Source organism: Mirounga angustirostris, unplaced genomic scaffold (genome assembly GCF_029215605.1).
Source record: "Mirounga angustirostris isolate CCGP_5_RB_7025 unplaced genomic scaffold, mMirAng1.0.hap1 SCAF_11, whole genome shotgun sequence".
Taxonomy (NCBI): domain Eukaryota; kingdom Metazoa; phylum Chordata; class Mammalia; order Carnivora; family Phocidae; genus Mirounga; species Mirounga angustirostris.
Genome location: NW_026991719.1, coordinates 69,710,064 through 69,727,976, shown reverse-complemented (window position 1 = coordinate 69,727,976; position 17,913 = coordinate 69,710,064). Strand labels below are relative to the sequence as shown.

Below are 17,913 nucleotides of genomic sequence, written 5' to 3'. Positions count from 1 at the left end.
AGTAGCTAAAGATAAAAGATGTCTCATATTCACAAGTACAAAAACATAATTACCAAAGTTATGTAGTGCAGTTATGTTGATTCCACTGTTCAAAATTATAGTTTGTTAGCCTAAATATTTCATTATGACTTTATTACAAGTGTCAATATATGTGTTGATTGAATTTGACTCTCTAAAATAAAATGTAATATTTGTGAACACATAATAAATAGTCCATTTAATTTGGTCATTTATGACCTCAATTAAGGTAGAAGCACTTAAAGGAAATAAATAGTTTTTCTGGTGAAGAAAAGCTAAGCAGTATAACTGCTGAATTTTCTATTTTTCCTCCATGTGTTATAGTTCCTATAATATCTCAGATATAGTTCTTTGTGAATTCTATTTTAAAATAAGTTTACAAAACTTAAATTTGTTACACCAGTTTTTATAAAATCGGGCCCAACTTTGTAACATAATATAGTTTTTGTACTTTTTTCTTTTCTTATTTAAAAAAAAATATTTTTATTTATTTACTTTTAACAATTTTTTTAAAGATTTTATTTATTTATTTGACAGAGAGAGGGAACACAAGCGGGGGGGGGGGGGGGAGAGGGAGAAGCAGGCTTCCCACCGAGCAGAAAGCCCAATGTGGGGCTCGAACCCAGGGCTCTGGGGCCATGACCTGAGCCGAAGGCAGACACTTAATGACTGAGCCACCCAGGCACCCTGGTACTTTTTTCTTTTCACTGCTTTCTTTTGGTTCTTCTGTATTATTGGATAGCAGCAAGAAAGGCTACACAGGAAAGATAATGATACTGAATGCAAGGCCAAGGAATTAAGGCTTGGTATTATGTAGAAAATGTAGATGCTAGGGAACCACTAATCCTACTTCTTCTAGCACATAGTACTTGAGCTCTAAATATAAAAGGACTGTGCTAGCTGCTGCAAAGGAACAGCGAGACAAATCAAGCATGGATCTTCCATCAAATGGCTGCTACACAGGGTTGTGGGAAGGACTAATACAATATATTACTATAGTAGAGATATCAAATATCATAAAGAAGATACAGATAAGTGTAGTAGGGGAAGCAAGGGAACATGGTATCTTGCTAGGGGTATCTTGTATATACTTAGTGGAACAGGTGATATTCAAACTTGAATTTAAAGATGGGTGGAATCTGGGTATGCTTAAATGAGGAAGAGCATAACAAGCAACAAGCATGAGGAAAGGCACAGATGTGACAAAGCACAGAGCATACCGTGTCAAGTTGGCATGATCAAATGGTGAGTGGAGACCAATGTGGGAAATATATTTGGGAAGGTAGGATTAACAATAGATTAGGGAAGACCTTAAAAGCCATTCCAAAGAATTTTGGCTGTGTTCTGTTGACAATTAGGGAAATATTGAAGGTTAAGAAGCACTGACATGATTACGTTTATGATTTGAGTAGATAAACAGCAGCAGAGTATTAAATATACTGATAAGGTATAAAACAAGGGAGAAAACCCAGGCAAATACTTTAAGAGGACTACTTAAAAACTTTTTTTAAAAGGAAAAAAAAAATCTCTACATTTTCTCTGTCAGGCCCATTATCTTCCCTTTCCAAAGGTCAGCATTATCTGGTGTACGTATCCCAATTACATTTTTGTTCTTTTATTATATTTTTTATGTTCTTTAATGGAGTTATGTAATATTCTCCATAAGTGTCTTACCAAATTAAAAAAATATATAAAAAAAAGACTGCTGATTATAGTGGTATGAAGAATTTGGTAATCTCTCTCTGCAAAATAAAAGTATATAAATGGGCAAAATTAAGGAAGATGGTGGCAGAGTGGGAGGATCATAAGCTCATCTTATCCCATGAACAAAACTAGATAACTATCAAATCATTGGCAATACCCCAGAAATCAACCTGATGACTGACAGAACAAACTTCACAACTAAAGGGAGAGAAGATGCCACATTGAAGAAGGTAGGACTTGGGCGCCTGGGTGGCTCAGTTGGTTAAGCGACTGCCTTCGGCTCAGGTCATGATCCTGGAGTCCCGGGATCGAGTCCCGCATCAGGCTCCCTGCTCAGTGAGGGGTCTGCTTCTCTCTCTGACCCTCTTCCCTCTCGTGCTGTCTCTCATTCTCTCTCTCAAATAAATAAATAAATAAAATCTTAAAAAAAAAAAGAAGGTAGGACTTGTGGAGACATGCTGTGTTTCATGCTAATGGAATAAACCAGTATCCTAGCTTTCTATCTTTTTTATCTTAAAAGAAGTCCATGAATCTTAAAAAATCCTAAATTGCATCCATAGTACCCAAAGATTTACTATACCTTTTTCTTACACATCAAATGAACGCCAAGAAGCTTCTTATGACCGGGGCTTTGTTAACAAAAGTTGGATGGCTTTAAAAATGAAAACCTAACTAATGGATCAACTTATTTATTCATGAGATTCAGTTTCTATCAAACTTGGAGAATCAATTTACATTATAAAATGCTAAACCATTAGCATTATAAGCTGCAACCTTAAACCAGTTTCTCAGCTGCTCACCCAAACCCTCTCTCAACCCTGAGAAATGTGGTTTAGGGGAGAAACAGAATATGGATGCTGCAGAAAGGAGGGAGCAGTGGTCACAGAGAAGGGTGGGAGAGAGTAGAGCACACAGGGGGATGCACAAGGAGAATATTTCCCCAAAGCCACTGCCTTAGAAAATGAGAGGGGCTGAATTTCATGAGTTCTTGCAACAAGTGAGGCTTAAAGCCTGGAGTATTAAATTTCAGCGGGCATGGCTGGGATAGAGCTCTGAGGGTACTGCCTTGGCTCTGAGAAGGAAGCAGGCAAGCAAAGTAGTGGCAGACAGCATGGAAACAGCAATTTGAGGAATGCCTGGGGCACACATTAGGGAAATTACTCAATTCTTGGAGACTTTTCCAGAGAGGCAGCATTCAATGAGACACCTCTCTGGGGACAAAGGAGCTGGCTGGAGCCATTTACCTCACCCAACCCCTCAGTATAAACAGAATCGTCTATGGGAAGCAGCAGTGCACCAATGGCTGCTTAATTTGCTTATACCAAGCCTCACACCCCTGTGCTCTAGCGGGACTGCCCTTCTCAGCCAAGTTTGCCTCAGTCCAAGCAAGGTGGACACCTCCCCCAGAAGACCAGAACAAACCCCTGCTCACACATCTCTAAACCTGGAGTTTTAAAGGTCAGCAGGCTTGGCTGGGATGGAGTCCAGAGAGTACTGCTCTGCTCCTGGATAGAAGGCAGGCAAAAAACTCTGAGGCAGACAGCATGGAAACAGCTATCTGAAAAACACCTGGGTAATAGAGGGGGAGATTATTCCCTCTTCTCACAGTGCTTCTCTGAGAGGTGGTATACACAGAAAAAAATGGAAAGACCATAAACACATGGAATTTAAACAACATCCTACTAAACAATGAATGGGTCAACCAGGAAACATAAGAAATTTAAAAATACGTGGAAACAATGAAAATAAAAACACAACAGTCCAAAACCTTTGGGATGCAGCAAAAGTGGCCCTAAGAGGGAAGTTTATAACAATACAGGCTCACCTCAAGAAGCAAGGAATATCTCTAATAAATGACCTACCCTTATACCTAAGGCAGCTAAAAAAGGAATAACCACCAAAGCTTAACGCCAGGAGACGGAAGGAATTTAAAAAGATTAGAGTGGAAATAAATGATATAATAAATGATATACAAACAAAGAACAAACACACAGAAGAACAGATCAATGAAACCGGGAGTTGGTTCTTTGAAAAAATTAATAAAATTGATAAACCTCTAGCCAGACTTGCAAAAAAGAAAGAAAATGACCCAAATAAATAAAATCACAGCGGCTGCGGCACGGACACCTCGGCAGCCACGGCGGCGGGCCGCGGCGGGCGCCGACTAGGCCCGCCCTCTTCCCCCCCTCCCCGCCCCGCCCCGCCGGCCGGGCCACCGTCAGCTCTCCTCAGCGTGGGGCCGAGACGCTGTGAATGCTGATCCGCTGCGACCACAGGCTGCTGCACGTCCTGGGCCTTAGCTTCCTGCAGCTGACCCGCCGGCTGCTTTTCCTCTGCGCTCACAGCCTCATGAAACTGCTGGTCATGTTCGTCCTCGGCGGTCCCGGCGCCGGCAAGGGCACCCAGTGCGCCCGCATCGTCAAGAAATATAGTTACACACACCTTTCTGCAGGAGAACTTCTTCGTGATGAAAGGAAGAACCCAGATTCACAGTATGGTGAACTCACTGAAAAGTACATTAAAGATGGAAAGATTGTACCAGTTGAGATAACCATCAGTTTGTTAAAGAGGTAAATGGATCAGACAATGGCTGCCAATGCTCAGAAGAAAAATTCTTGATTGATGGGTTTCCAAGAAATCAAGACAACCTTCAAGGTTGGAACAAGACCATGGATGGGAAGGCAGATGTGTCTTTCGTTCTGTTTTTTGACTGTAATAGTGAGATCTGTATTGAACGATGCCTTGAGAGGAGAAAGAGTACTGGTAGAAGTGATGACAACAGAGAGAGCTTGGAGAAGAGAATTCAGACCTATCTTCAGTCAACAAAGCCAATTATTAACTTACATGAAGAAATGGGGAAAGTCAAGAAAATAGATGCTTCTAAGTCTGTTGACGAAGTTTTCGATGAAGTTGTGAAGATTTTTGACAAAGAAGGCTAACTCTAAACCTGAAAGCATCCTCAAAATCATGCTTGAATATTGTTTTCATAGCTGTTATCAACCCCTTTTTAAGGCAATTTTAATCTTTCATAATTACATCTCAGTTAATGGCTGGAAAGTATGTAGTAAGACAAATTAAATTTTTTTATCTTAGATTTTTTGGTTATAGGAGTAGACAGTGAATTCAGGTCTAACTTCATCTTAGCTATGGTGGTCACAAAACAAAGAAGGATATTAGCTTAGTTCTTTGTTTTTACTCAAAAAGCATATCCCTTCTATAGTTTGTGCCTTCTGTGAGCAAAACTTTTTATTATGTCTGTATATCCCTTTAATAATTACCACATGTTAGGATTAGGGATTCCCCACTTCCTTGTTTTCTTGCAGGTTTTAAATTTCCAACCTGTTAAGTGAATTTGTGGACCAAATTCTTTTTTTTTTTTTTTTAAAGATTTATTTATTTGACAGAGAGATACAGCGAGAGAGGGAACACAAGCAGGGGGAGGGGGAGAGGGAGAAGCGGGCTTCCCACCGAGCAGGGAGCCCGATGTGGGGCTCGATCCCAGGACCCTGAGATCATGACCTGAGCCGAAGGCAGACACTTAACGACTGAGCCACCCAGGTGCCCCGTGGACCAAATTCTAAAGGAATTTATTGTGTAGTCGGTTCTTGCAAAATGTTTTTGGTAAATGAACTCATAAAATAAATTCCTAGAAGTCTTTTAGTATTTATCAAATAATTGACTATTTCCTATAGAAAGATAAGAAAACTTAGGCTTTGTTTTATTACAACTTACACAGAGTTGTGTGACAGGGCATCTTCTTTGCTTCCAGGGATTGGGATGGGGGTCACTGGGGGTTCAGAGCTTGGCAGAATTGTCAGCTTTTTTCTGACATAAATCTGAGGGTAAAGGGCAAGGATTGCATCTAATGACCTGTGTTCCTGTCCTCTATTATGTAATGTTCTTAGTGATTAAACTGATCTTAACAGAATTCCTAGCAGTGGAACCTTGAAATGCATGTACGAGGTTTATGGTCAATGATTTGGTTAGCGTTTTACTAACACTTCATTCAAAGTGTTTTTGTTTGTTTTCTAGACTAAGTGTAGGGTTGGTATGAAGTAAAAATATCTAATGGTTAATTTCCCATTTGTGTTTTATTTTCTTGAATACTTTTTTTTCAGTTATTTGTTTAAGGAGATTTAAAAATCATTACACTTTGGTCAGAAAAATAAAAAAAATATATCGTATAAATGTTTAAAAAAATAAAATCACAAATGAGAGAGGAGAAATAACAACCAATACCACAGAAATAAAATTATAAGAGAATATTATGAAAAAGTATATGACAACTAGTCACACAACTTGAAAGAAATGAATAAATTCCTAGAAACACATAAATTACCAAAACTGAAACAGGAAGCTATAGAAAACTTGAACAGACTGATAACCAGCAAAGAAATTGAGTCAGTAATCAAAACTGTCCCAACAAACAAAAGTCCGGGGCCAGATGGTTTCCAGGGGAATTCTACCAAACATTTAAAGAAGAGTTAAGACCTATTCTCAAACTAGTCCAAAAAATAGAAAAAGGAAGGAAAACTTCAAAACTCATTCTATCAGGCCACCATTACCCTGATACAAAACCAGATAGACTCCAATAAAAAAGAGAATTACAGTTCAATATACCTGATGAACATGGATGCAAACAATCTCAATAAAATGCTAGCAAAACAAATCCAACAATACATTAAAAAATCATTCACCACAATCAAGTGTGATTTAGTCCTAGGTTGCCAGGGTGTTTCAACATCACAAATCAATCAATGTGATACACCATATTAATAAAAGAAAGGATAAGAGCCATATGATCATTTCAATAGATGCAGAAAAAGCATTTGACAAAGTACAACATCTATTCATGATAAAAACCCTCAACAAAGTAAGGATAGAGGTAACACACCTCAACATAATAAATGCCATATATGGAAAACTCACAGCTAATATCATCCACAATGGGATAAACTGACAGCTTTTCCTCTACAGTCAGGAACAAGGCAGGGTTGTCCACTCTCACCACTGTTACTTAATATTGTATTGAAAGTCCTAGCCACAGCAATCAGACAACAAAGAAAAATGAAAGGCAATTAAATTAGCAAGGAAGAAGTAAAACTTTCACTATTTGCAGATGACATGATACTCTGTATAGAAAACCTGAAAGACTCCACCAAAAACCTCTTAGAACTGATAAATGAGGGGCGCCTGGGTGGCTCAGTCGTTAAGTGTCTGCCTTTGGCTCAGGTCATGATCCCAGGGTCCTGGGATCGAGCCCCGCATCCGGCTCCCTGCTCTGCGGGAAGCCTGCTTCTCTCTCTCCCACTCCCCCTGCTTGTGTTCCCTCTCTCGCTGTGTCTCTCTCTGTCAAATAAATAAATAAAATCTTTAAAAAAAAAAAAGAACTGATAAATGAATTCAGTAATGTCAGAGGATACAAAGTTAACATACAGAAATCTTTTGCATTTCTATACACTAATAATGAAGAAGCAGAAAAAAAAATAATGAAGAAGCAGAAAGAGAAATCAAGGAATCAATCCCATTTATAATTGCACCAAATACCGTAAGATAGCTAGGAATAAACCTAACCAAATAGGTAAAAGACCTGTACTGTGAAAACTATAAAACACTGATGAAAGAAATTGAAGATGACACAAAGAAGTGGAAAGGTATTCCATGCTCATGTATTGGAAGAACAAATATTGTTAAAATGTCTATATTACCCAAAGCAATCTATACATTTAATGAAATCCCTATCAAAATACCACCAGCACTTTTCACAGAGCTAGAACAATCCTAAAATTTGTATAGAACCACAAAAGACCCTGAATAGACAAAACAACCTTGAAAAAGAAAAGCAAAGCTGGAGGCATTATAATTCCAGACTTCAAATTATATTACAAAACTGTAGTGATCAAAACAGTAGGGTACTGGCACAAAATAGACTCATGGATCATTGGAGCAGAATAGAAAACCTAGAAATGAACCCACAACTATACAGCCAATTAATCTCTAGCATAGCAGGAAAGAGTAACCAATGGTAAAAAGTCTCTTCTATAAATGGTGCCAGGAAAACTGGACAGCAACACGCAGAAGAACGAAACTGGACCACTTTCTTATACCATACACAAAAGTAAATTCAAACTAAAATAATAATACATAATTCATTAGGTTGGCACAAAGATTAAACAAATCATCACTTTAAAGTGATTATCATAGTGTCCAGTACATAGTAAACACTCCATAGATGAAAGCTAGTATTATTACTTAGACTTGGCTAATATTATTACTTAGACTTACATTTCATTTAGTGCTTCTTTGGTAACAGATGACAGTCCATGTAACTACACTCAAAAAGTATGTGAAACTGGGATGCCTGGGTGGCTCAGTCAGTTAAGCCTCTGCCTTTGGCTCAGGTCGTGATCCCAGGGTCCTGGGATCGAACCCCCCATTGGGCTCCCTGCTCAGTGGGGAGTCTGCTTGATCCTTCTCCCATGGCCCCTCTCCCCTGCTCATGCTCTTTCTCTCTCAAATAAATAAATATTAAAAAAAGTATGTGGAACAAAGACTTTAGTAAATTCAAAATGGATTAAAGACCTAAATGTGAGACTTGAAACCATAAAAATCCTGGAGGAGAACACAGGCAGTATCCTGCTTGACATTCAGCCACAGCAACTTCTTTCTAGATATGTCTCCTGAGGCAAGGGAAACAAAAACCAAAATAAACTATTGGGACTTCCTCAAAATAAATAAACAAACAAACAAACAAACAAACAAAATTCTGCAGAGTGAAGGAAATATTCAATGAACTAAATGGCAACCTTTGGAATGGAAGAAGATATTTGCAAACGACATATCTGATAATGGGTTAGTATCCAAATTATATAAAGAACTTATAAAACTCAACTCCCACTATATGTTACACCTGAAACTAATATTACACTGTATGTTAACTAAATATAATTTAAATAAAAACTTAAAAAATAATAAAACAAAATATCTTCATTTGAGACTTCATACCAAATTATCTCAATGAAATTATTTTTTTGCGAAAGTGTGAATTCAACTTCAACTTAGAGCTAGAGGGGCTTGAAAGAGAAAAGCATAAACATTTTTTTTTTTAAATATTTGAGAGAGAGAGAAAGAGTGAGAGAGAGAGAGATCACGAGCAAGGGGAAGGGTTAGAGGGAGAAGTAGACTCCCACTGAGCAGGGAGCCCCATATGAGTCTTGATCACAGGACCCTGGGATCATGACCTGAGCTGAAGGCAGATGCTTAACCGACTGAGCAGCCCAGGTGCCCTGAAAAGCATAAACATTTTTATAAAAATATCTCAATAATGAAATTTACAGTGTATTTCCTTATGATATTATTATTGCATACAGATACTTATTCAAGAAAAATACACCATGAATAGATAGTTTCACTGGTTTACCTTAAGCTGTTTAAATGTTAGTTTTTAAATTTGGCCAACTATGTTTATACCCCCTTGCAAATTCAGTTATTCAATGGAAACAATTCTTGACAGCAACTGGATATAATTTTGGGAGGCAGAGTAAAAGTTGTTTTGAATATTATAGATAACAACAAATATTTGCTTTTAACTTGCACTGAGCATACTATTTTTGTAAATTACCAAGAAGACAAGTTTAAAAGAAAGTGTCAGAGATTAAGGGAAGGGACAAGATGAATAGTCTTCCCCTTGCCTATAAGGTCTTACCTCATTTTCTCCATGGAAATCTTCTAAATCCAGATTAAATCTTACTCTATGAAAAATTTTTGGATTAACAGTTTTATTTCTTTTGAATTTCTACAATACTTATTTTTTTTTTAGTTTTGGACAATCATCTATTGCCTTATATTAGTAGCTGGTGAGTCTAACCCGATTCTAAAACTTGTTATGCCTGGCTGGCACAATCTTTTAAAACACACTTGAATTTGAATCCAGCTACTCAAGCCCATGCTTCCTGGTCCACATCTTTCCAAATCACTTCCAATTTTTTTTTAAAGATTTTATTTATTTATTTGAGAGAGAAAGAATGAGACAGAGAGCATGAGAAGGGGAGGGTCAGAGGGAGAAGCAGACTCCCTGCTGAGCAGGGAGCCGGACGTGGGACTCGATCCCAGGACTCCAGGATCATGACCTGAGCCGACGGCAGTTGCTTAACCAACTGAGCCACCCAGGCACCCTCACTTCCAATTTTTATATATCTAGCCTGCTTCAATTATTTAAGATACTTTCCTGGACCCTAAAGTTATCTTATTATAACCCTTGAATTCAAGTTTTGATTTCTATCTATAATGTAAGTTACTAGAAAGGAAAAACTCATAATTTTTACTCTCATTTTTTTAAGTCAATGCCTTCGAATAATACTCAAAACTAAGGAGGAGGCTCCATACATAGATATTGGGTGAATGAGTGGATGAATAATAGATTAAAACAAAGTTAAGGAAATAACAGAAGAATTATATCTCTATTATTTTTGTTCTTTCTAGTAATCAATTTGCTGACAAATCCCCAAGCCATAGCTATAATATCTCTGAATGACATTTGAAAATGTTTTCTATAGATCAGCTAACTAGTCTATGTTAACATTTAGGTATGTCAACTGCGAAAAGAGAGAGTTTGACTTCTTCTTTGCCAATTTGAATACCTTTTATTTCTTTTTGTTGTCTTATTGCTGTTGCCAGGTCTTCTAGTACTATGTTGAACAATAGTGGTGAGAGTGGGCATTCTTGACGTGTTCCTGATCTTAAGGGAAACACTTTACACCAGTTAGAATGGCAAAAATTGACAAGGCAAGAAACAACAAATGTTCAAGAGGTTGTGGAGAAAGGGGAACCCTCTTACACTGTTGGTGGGAATGCAAGTTGGTACAGCCACTTTGGAAAAAACATTGTGGAGGTTCCTCAAAAAATTAAAAATAGAGCTACCCTATGACCCAGCAATTGCACTCTTGGGTATTTACCCTAAAGACACAGATATAATGAAAAGAAGGGCCATATGCATCCCAATGTTCATAGCAGGAATGTCTGCAATAGCCAAACTGTGGAAAGAGCCGAGATGCCCTTCAACAGATGAATGGATAAAGAAGATGTGGTCCATATATACAATGGAATATGACTCAGCCATCAGAAAGGATGAATACCCAACTTTTACATGAACATGGAAGGGACTGGAGATCACGCTAAGTGAAATAAGTCAAACAGAGAAAGTCAATTATCATATGGTTTCACTTATTTGTGGAACATAAGAAATAGCATGGAGGACATTAGGAGAAGGAAGGGAAAAATGAAGGTGGGGAACAGACGGGGAGACGAACCATGAGAAACTATGGACTCCAAGAAACAAACTGAGGGTTTTAGAGGGGAGTGGGGTAGGGGGATGGGTTAGCCCGCTGATGGGTATTAAGGAGGGCATAGACTGCATGGAGCACTGAGTGTTATATGAAAACAATGAATCGTGGATCACTACATCAAAACTAATGATGTATGGTGACTAACATAATATAATAAAATAAAATAAAATTTAAAAAAAGGAGGTATTTAATATTTGGCAGTGTACTTTGGCCATTCAGAAACCTAGCTAACTCTAACATTGCCAATAATCCCACAAACTTGCCTTAATTTAAGATACGTCAATCCCCATAAGCTTTTCTGGCAGAAGAGTGGGGAAACCAAATGGAACTTTGTTTTGGAGTGAGCTAATTATAGCAATTCCATAGGCAAATGCTAGGCAAGATAGAAATAATATAGCATATTGAATAAAAGCATGAGCTCTGTAGTCAGATTGCCTGTCATTTAATAGTTATGTAATTTGGGATATGTTATATTAATTCTATGTGGTTCAGTTTCTTCATCTGTAAAATGGAGAAATAATAATTGAATAAAAGGCACAGCATAGGGAATATTATAATAGTGATGTATGGTAACAGATGGTAGCTACACTTGTGGTAAGCATAGCATAAGATATAGACAAGTTGAATTACTATGCTGTACACCTTAAACTAATACAACATTGTGTACCAACTATACTCAAATTTTAAAAAAAATGTATAATTCATTAGGTTGGCATAGAGATTAAACAAATCATCACTTATAAAATGATTATCGTAGTGTCCAGTATATAGTAAACACTCCATAAATGACTGCCATTATTACTACTTAGACCTACATTTCATTGAGTGCTTCTTTGGCAACAGATGACAGTCTATGTAACTGCACTCAAAAAGTATATGGAACAGACTTCCAGTATTTCTAAAAAGTAAAAATGTGTTTCATTGTTCTAGTGATAAATTTAGTGATTAGATCAATTATTTCTCTTCATATACCCTTAGGTTTACATCTCCTGTGAAGAGACTGTAAAGACAAGTAACTGAGGCATCATCATTACATGTGCATGGGCTTTACCTTTCATACTCATTTACACACATACAGTTAAAAGCTTCCAAGCAAAAAGCACCTCTAAGTGTGGAACACACAGGACTTGGTGAAAAACAAAAATGATTCATGATAATACTTTTTGAATTAGATGTTAATTAGCACCACTTTTGGTCTCGATCACTTAGCTTTTAAAGATTAATAAGCCAATTAGGAATGCCTTATCCGCATTTTCCCTTTAAAGTTGGCTACTTGGCACTGCATAGCCCCCATTTCCTAAGAATAACTTAGGATTTATTTCTACCTTTCAAATGTTTTGTTATAACACTGATAATATGTGGTTTCTGTGTAACTATAATAAACTGTGTATCTTGTTATCTTAGAAATAGATGTTATAAATTACATGATGAGAAAATTGCCAATATGTGTTTATGTGATTCTTTTTTTTTTTAAAGATTTTATTTATTTATTTGAGACAGAGAAATGAGAGACAGAGAGCATGAGAGGAAGGAGGGTCAGAGGGAGAAGCAGACTCCCTGCCGAGCAGAGAGCCCGATGCGGGACTCGATCCCGGGACTCCAGGATCATGACCTGAGCCGAAGGCAGTCGCTTAACCAACTGAGCCACCCAGGCGCCCCTGTTTATGTGATTCTTAATTGAAGATTGAGCTGATTAGACAGAATGATTTGTTATTTCCTAATATGTTATATTTCAGTTCATATTTTATGGGAATATATGTGAGGAATTTCTGGATATTATCTGAAATTGCTCCTATTAAGGTAACTAAATAATTTAATTTTTCTTGTACTTATATATTATTTAATAACCATGTTTCCAAATTGATTAAATAACAAGATTCAGGTAAGTAAATAAGTATGTCAATGTGAGAAACTCACTTTGTGAATGTGAGGTAGAGGCTGGAATAATCTAATTACTTTATAGTCTTGTCAGAGGGGCCAGGAACATTCTAAGATGTAGTCCCTGTACATTTGTGTCCTGGAAGAGTAAATAACCCCATCCTCATTAGGACTGGATTCTGAGATCTCCTTTCCTTGGGCAGAGGGATGGATATGGCTGAATAAAAATACCAGAACCCACTGTGTTTATCAGGATTTTTTTGGACTTACGTTTTCATATTCTCTGAATCTACAGGATGAAATACTATCTCTTGTTTACTCACTCTTGTTTATGATTTTCTGGCCTGGTCTTATTCTTGGACCTTGTCCATTCATCCATTCATACCTACATACATTTAATCATATATTCATTTATTCAAGAAACATTAAAATTCTACTATGTTCAAGGTACAGCGGTATTTGCTGTGATTGCAAAAAACAATAAGAAAATATGCCACAGACTGACTAGAATACAGCGTGACGAGTTTTTTGACAGTATTATTTACAAATTACCACATGATCACACACAAAAATAACCTGATTAATTCTACCTGAGGGTGTCAGGTAAAATATCACAAGAGAAGTGAGATTTGAACTGAATGTTGAAGAATGAGTAATAATTGCTCAGGCAGAGAAGAAAGGGGCAGGAAATCTGAGCACTGAGAAAAATATGAACAAAATGCATAGAGTGACAGCATGTGGAGTATTTGCTGATGCAGGAGTGGAGTAGTATTGCTAGGAGACTTTAGGATGCGGAGTTCCAGGAGATGAGGCTGGAAATTTGGTTGGGATCATATTTTTAAGGGCTGTGTATATCATGCTAAGAATAGGAATTAGTAAAAACAACAGAGAATCAGAGAAGTTAAAAAAATGATTCCAGAAAAAAAATAATTGTTACATTAAGTTTCAAGGAAGAATCAACAGAGTCAAATGTCAAATATTAGCCTACATTTACTTAGAAAGGAAGAACTCAGATAGCTATAAATAACAGGGCATCTGTTCAATAAATTATTAAATGAATGACTAAATCTTGAATTGTTCTTGTAAGATTACTGAAAAGGAATCTTAACTAGAGCTCATGGTGGAATGATTTTATTTGAGTCCAAATATTGTAATGAAACAAATTCTATCTAGGATCCTAAATTCAAGTACATGTAGGATATTACTTAAGTGGTGAAGTTTATGTATTTATTCCTCTAATAGTTAGCTTCTCAATGCTCTCTAATGGAGAATTCAACCCACTCACCATTGATAGATGTTGAGTTGGAGGCACACAGTCAGGTCCATGTTCTATTGAGAAACTCATTGCTTCAGGTTCAGTGGCAATTGGCTAAAAGCAAAAGTGAAAAGCCCATTAAACATTGAGCCTAATGTGCTATAAAAAGGAAACCATAGCTGTTTATAAAAGGCTCAGGCATCTTAGTTAGCTTTTTAATATTTTTATGATAAGGCATCAGATTATAAACTGTGCACATATACAATCATGATTACATAAACAGTTAACATTCATTGAGTGTTTTTTTTTTATATGTCTGGCATTATTCTATGTTAACTTCTTTAATTCTCACAACCACCTTATGAATTAGGTACTATTCCTATGCATATTTAACAGATGAGGAAACTAAGGCCTAGATAATTATATTAACTTGGCCAAAGTCACACAGCTTGTAAAGTAATGGAGCTAGGATTTGAACTCAGGTAGTCTGGTGCTGGAGCCCACACGTTTAATTACCAAAACAGCCTAATAAATATATGTCTAAATTTATATTAAAAAGATATGAATGTATTTATTTAACAATCCTTATACAGTGCTTACTATATAGCCAGGCTGTTTTTAGTGCTTTATAAATATTAACTCTGTTATGGCTGTTGCCTCACTTAATAGGGACATTTGGAGAAATATACTATGTATATATACATAGGATCATTTTAAATTCCCTTCTATTCCTGGAAAAATTTCAAGACTAGTAAACTTCAAAAAGTGGATATAAATGGAAAGAAGATTTGCCAAAAATGGGACATTTTGTGTGTGAAAAATCAACTAGAGGGTATAGAGATAGATCAGATTATTTTATCAATACTTCAAAACTGAGTTTAAGATATTCGCATCTCAGGTTATACGAAAACAATTAATCTGGACACAGTCTGGGTAGATTAGTTCATATCAGAATTAACAGCTCTAAAACTAGTCAATGATGACATTATAAAACAGATAATGTTTGTCTCAGTTGTCTTCTGATTACTTTTTCTATTTACTATCTCCAATATTAACTTCCAGTTTCCCTTAGCCTGTGTTGATGCTAATTCTATCACAGCTGTGATTTCTTTCATGTCACGAGTGATCTGATATATTTATCATAGTCTTATTTCTAAGAACATTTCAAAAGAAGGATTTAACATAGGGAGAGTGTACTATTTATGTAAATGAATACATGCTTAATTGTGGACAAGACACTGGTTTGAAAACCTACTTCACTTGAAAATAAGGCCAAACTTAGAGAGCAATAGTTGCTCAGTATTACATTATGTGGTCAACCAATTTTACTATCTAAGCAGCAATAAAGTGTTTTGTACACACTATTTTGCACACACTCTGGTGTCTATAGACACCACAAACTAACACTTATCAGTATTTGTCCTCAGCATATAAAAAATATTACATAACAAATAAATTCACAAATTGTGAAGAATAGTCATTCTTTAGGAAAGGCCTTAATGATTGTGACAAACTACGCCATAAAAATTATTGGTGGACAATTAGAGAAATATATTATGTATACATACATTGGGAAAAAATGACACCTTTTAATGTTAGAGTGGGCTACATTTTATCTTATTTTAGCTCTGTACAAAAGGGTCATTCTCTTTCATTCTTTTTTCTAATTTGCTCCTTGTAGAAATAAATAATATGGATTGAAATTAAATGTCAGGTCTGTGTATGAATTGGAAAAAAGTCAGAAAGGATCTGTAGTAAATGGTTAATACTGACTACCCCTGGGGGAGAACCTTTCACTTTTTACTTCATATAATTTAAAAAATGTGGTAGTAAACACAACCAATCAATAAATCATTTGAAAATAAACTATGAAGTCTAATTTTAGTTGAGACAGAAATAAAATAATATTCAGGCTAGAAATAAAGCACTTTAAATCCTGTTTAGTGACCATATATAAATATATATATACACACAAACACAATACATGACACATATATAATATATACAATATATACAATACCTATTGTATAATATGTATTATATAACATGCAATATTACATATCATATGATATATATTATACATTAATTGTACATTAATCATATATTTTATAATATAGTTGCATATTATAGTATATTAGTTACTATATATTCATACTATATACTATATTACATATACAATAGATTTATAACCACAAAAATAGACACGTTTTTTCCCTTATATTAGCAGCACAGATTCAAGAATACAAATTAGTACTTAAAAGATGTATGGTTATTAAGGAGGGCATAAGTGTTGTGATGTGCACTGGGTGTTATATGCAACTAATGAATCGTTGAACACTACATCAAAAATTAATGATGTACTATATGCTGGCTAACTGAACATAATAAAAAAAAGATGTATGGTTTTCATTTGGTTAGCTGATGAAGTTTTCTTTTTTAAAAATGTGTAAGCATTTTAAAGAAATGTTTTTTCCTTCTTTCCTTTAAATCTATTATGTTAATTAATAAATATACTGTATTAACAAAACAGTCAACAGAATTAAGGAATTTTTTTCTTAGCTTGTTACAAGGCTAGTTTCTGAATCTTTATAGACATGTGTAATCAGTTATCAAAACCACATTTATTTATTTTAAAATATTTATTTATTTTAGAGAGAGAGTGTGAGAGGGAAAGGGAAAGAGAGAATTTCAAGCAGAATCTCCGCTGAGTGCAGAGATTGATGTGGGGCTTAGTCCCATGACCCTGAGATCATGACCTGAGCCAGTAATCAAGAGATGGATGCTTAACCAACTGAGCCACCCAGGCACCCCTATCAAAAACATATTTAAAAGAGACACTTTGGAAATTAATTTGTATTCAATAGTATTTATCATAAATGAAGAGACAGAAAACATTTCAAAAGAACAAGCCATTTTTTTTTTTAACACGAAGGGGAGGGTAGAAAAGGAACTTTTTTTTTTTTAAGATTTTATTTAATTGACAGAGAGAGCGCGAAAGCAGGAACACAATTAGGAGGAGTGGGAGAGGGAGAAGCAGGCTTCCCGCCGAGCAGGGAGCCCGATGTGGGGCTCGATCCCAGGACCCTGAGATCACGACCCGAGCCGAAGGCAGACGCTTAACGACTGAGCCACCCAGGCGCCCGAACAAGCCATTTTTTAAGAGTAGGCACTAGCCAAGTTTTCACATATCAACCACTAATTAGATTGCCAGCATCTCAAGGGCAGAAGCCATGTTCTATTTATTTTTGCTCTTTATTCTAGCACATAGTAAGAGCTCCATAAACATTTGTTGAACTAAATAATAAAGCCAAAGAACTAAAAATGCACTAATATAAAAGAAATACACCATAAGATTCAGGAATATTATAAGAGCTTTTAATAATAGAAACTTAAAAAAAATCTTCAAATGAAATTTGGAACAGGACACAGTCTCATGGGCCCACAGAAAGTGTCAAAAGTTAATATGTGTGAATATCAGAGCCATACAAAATTTAAGAGCTGAGAGATACTGGACATGACAACCTTAGTTTTTTCACTTTGCAGATAAGAACATTAAGACACAGAGAGAGTAGGCAAATCACTCAAGGTCACATAGCAAAAAATATTACAGAGATGAAAACTTGAGTTATTACATTTTCTAAATTAAATGTAGTACATGGTTTGACAGGGAATAAATACTACACAAAAGACAGGATGTGGTAAGTATAAAAAAAG

At 36.0% G+C, this 17,913-nt stretch overlaps 1 pseudogene; it reads left to right on the top strand.

Annotated features, from left to right (window-relative positions):
- The first annotated feature begins 3,975 nt into the window (after nucleotides 1-3,975).
- LOC123861008 (UMP-CMP kinase-like) lies at nucleotides 3,976-4,713 on the top strand (annotated as a pseudogene).
- Nucleotides 4,714-17,913: the final 13,200 nt, after the last annotated feature.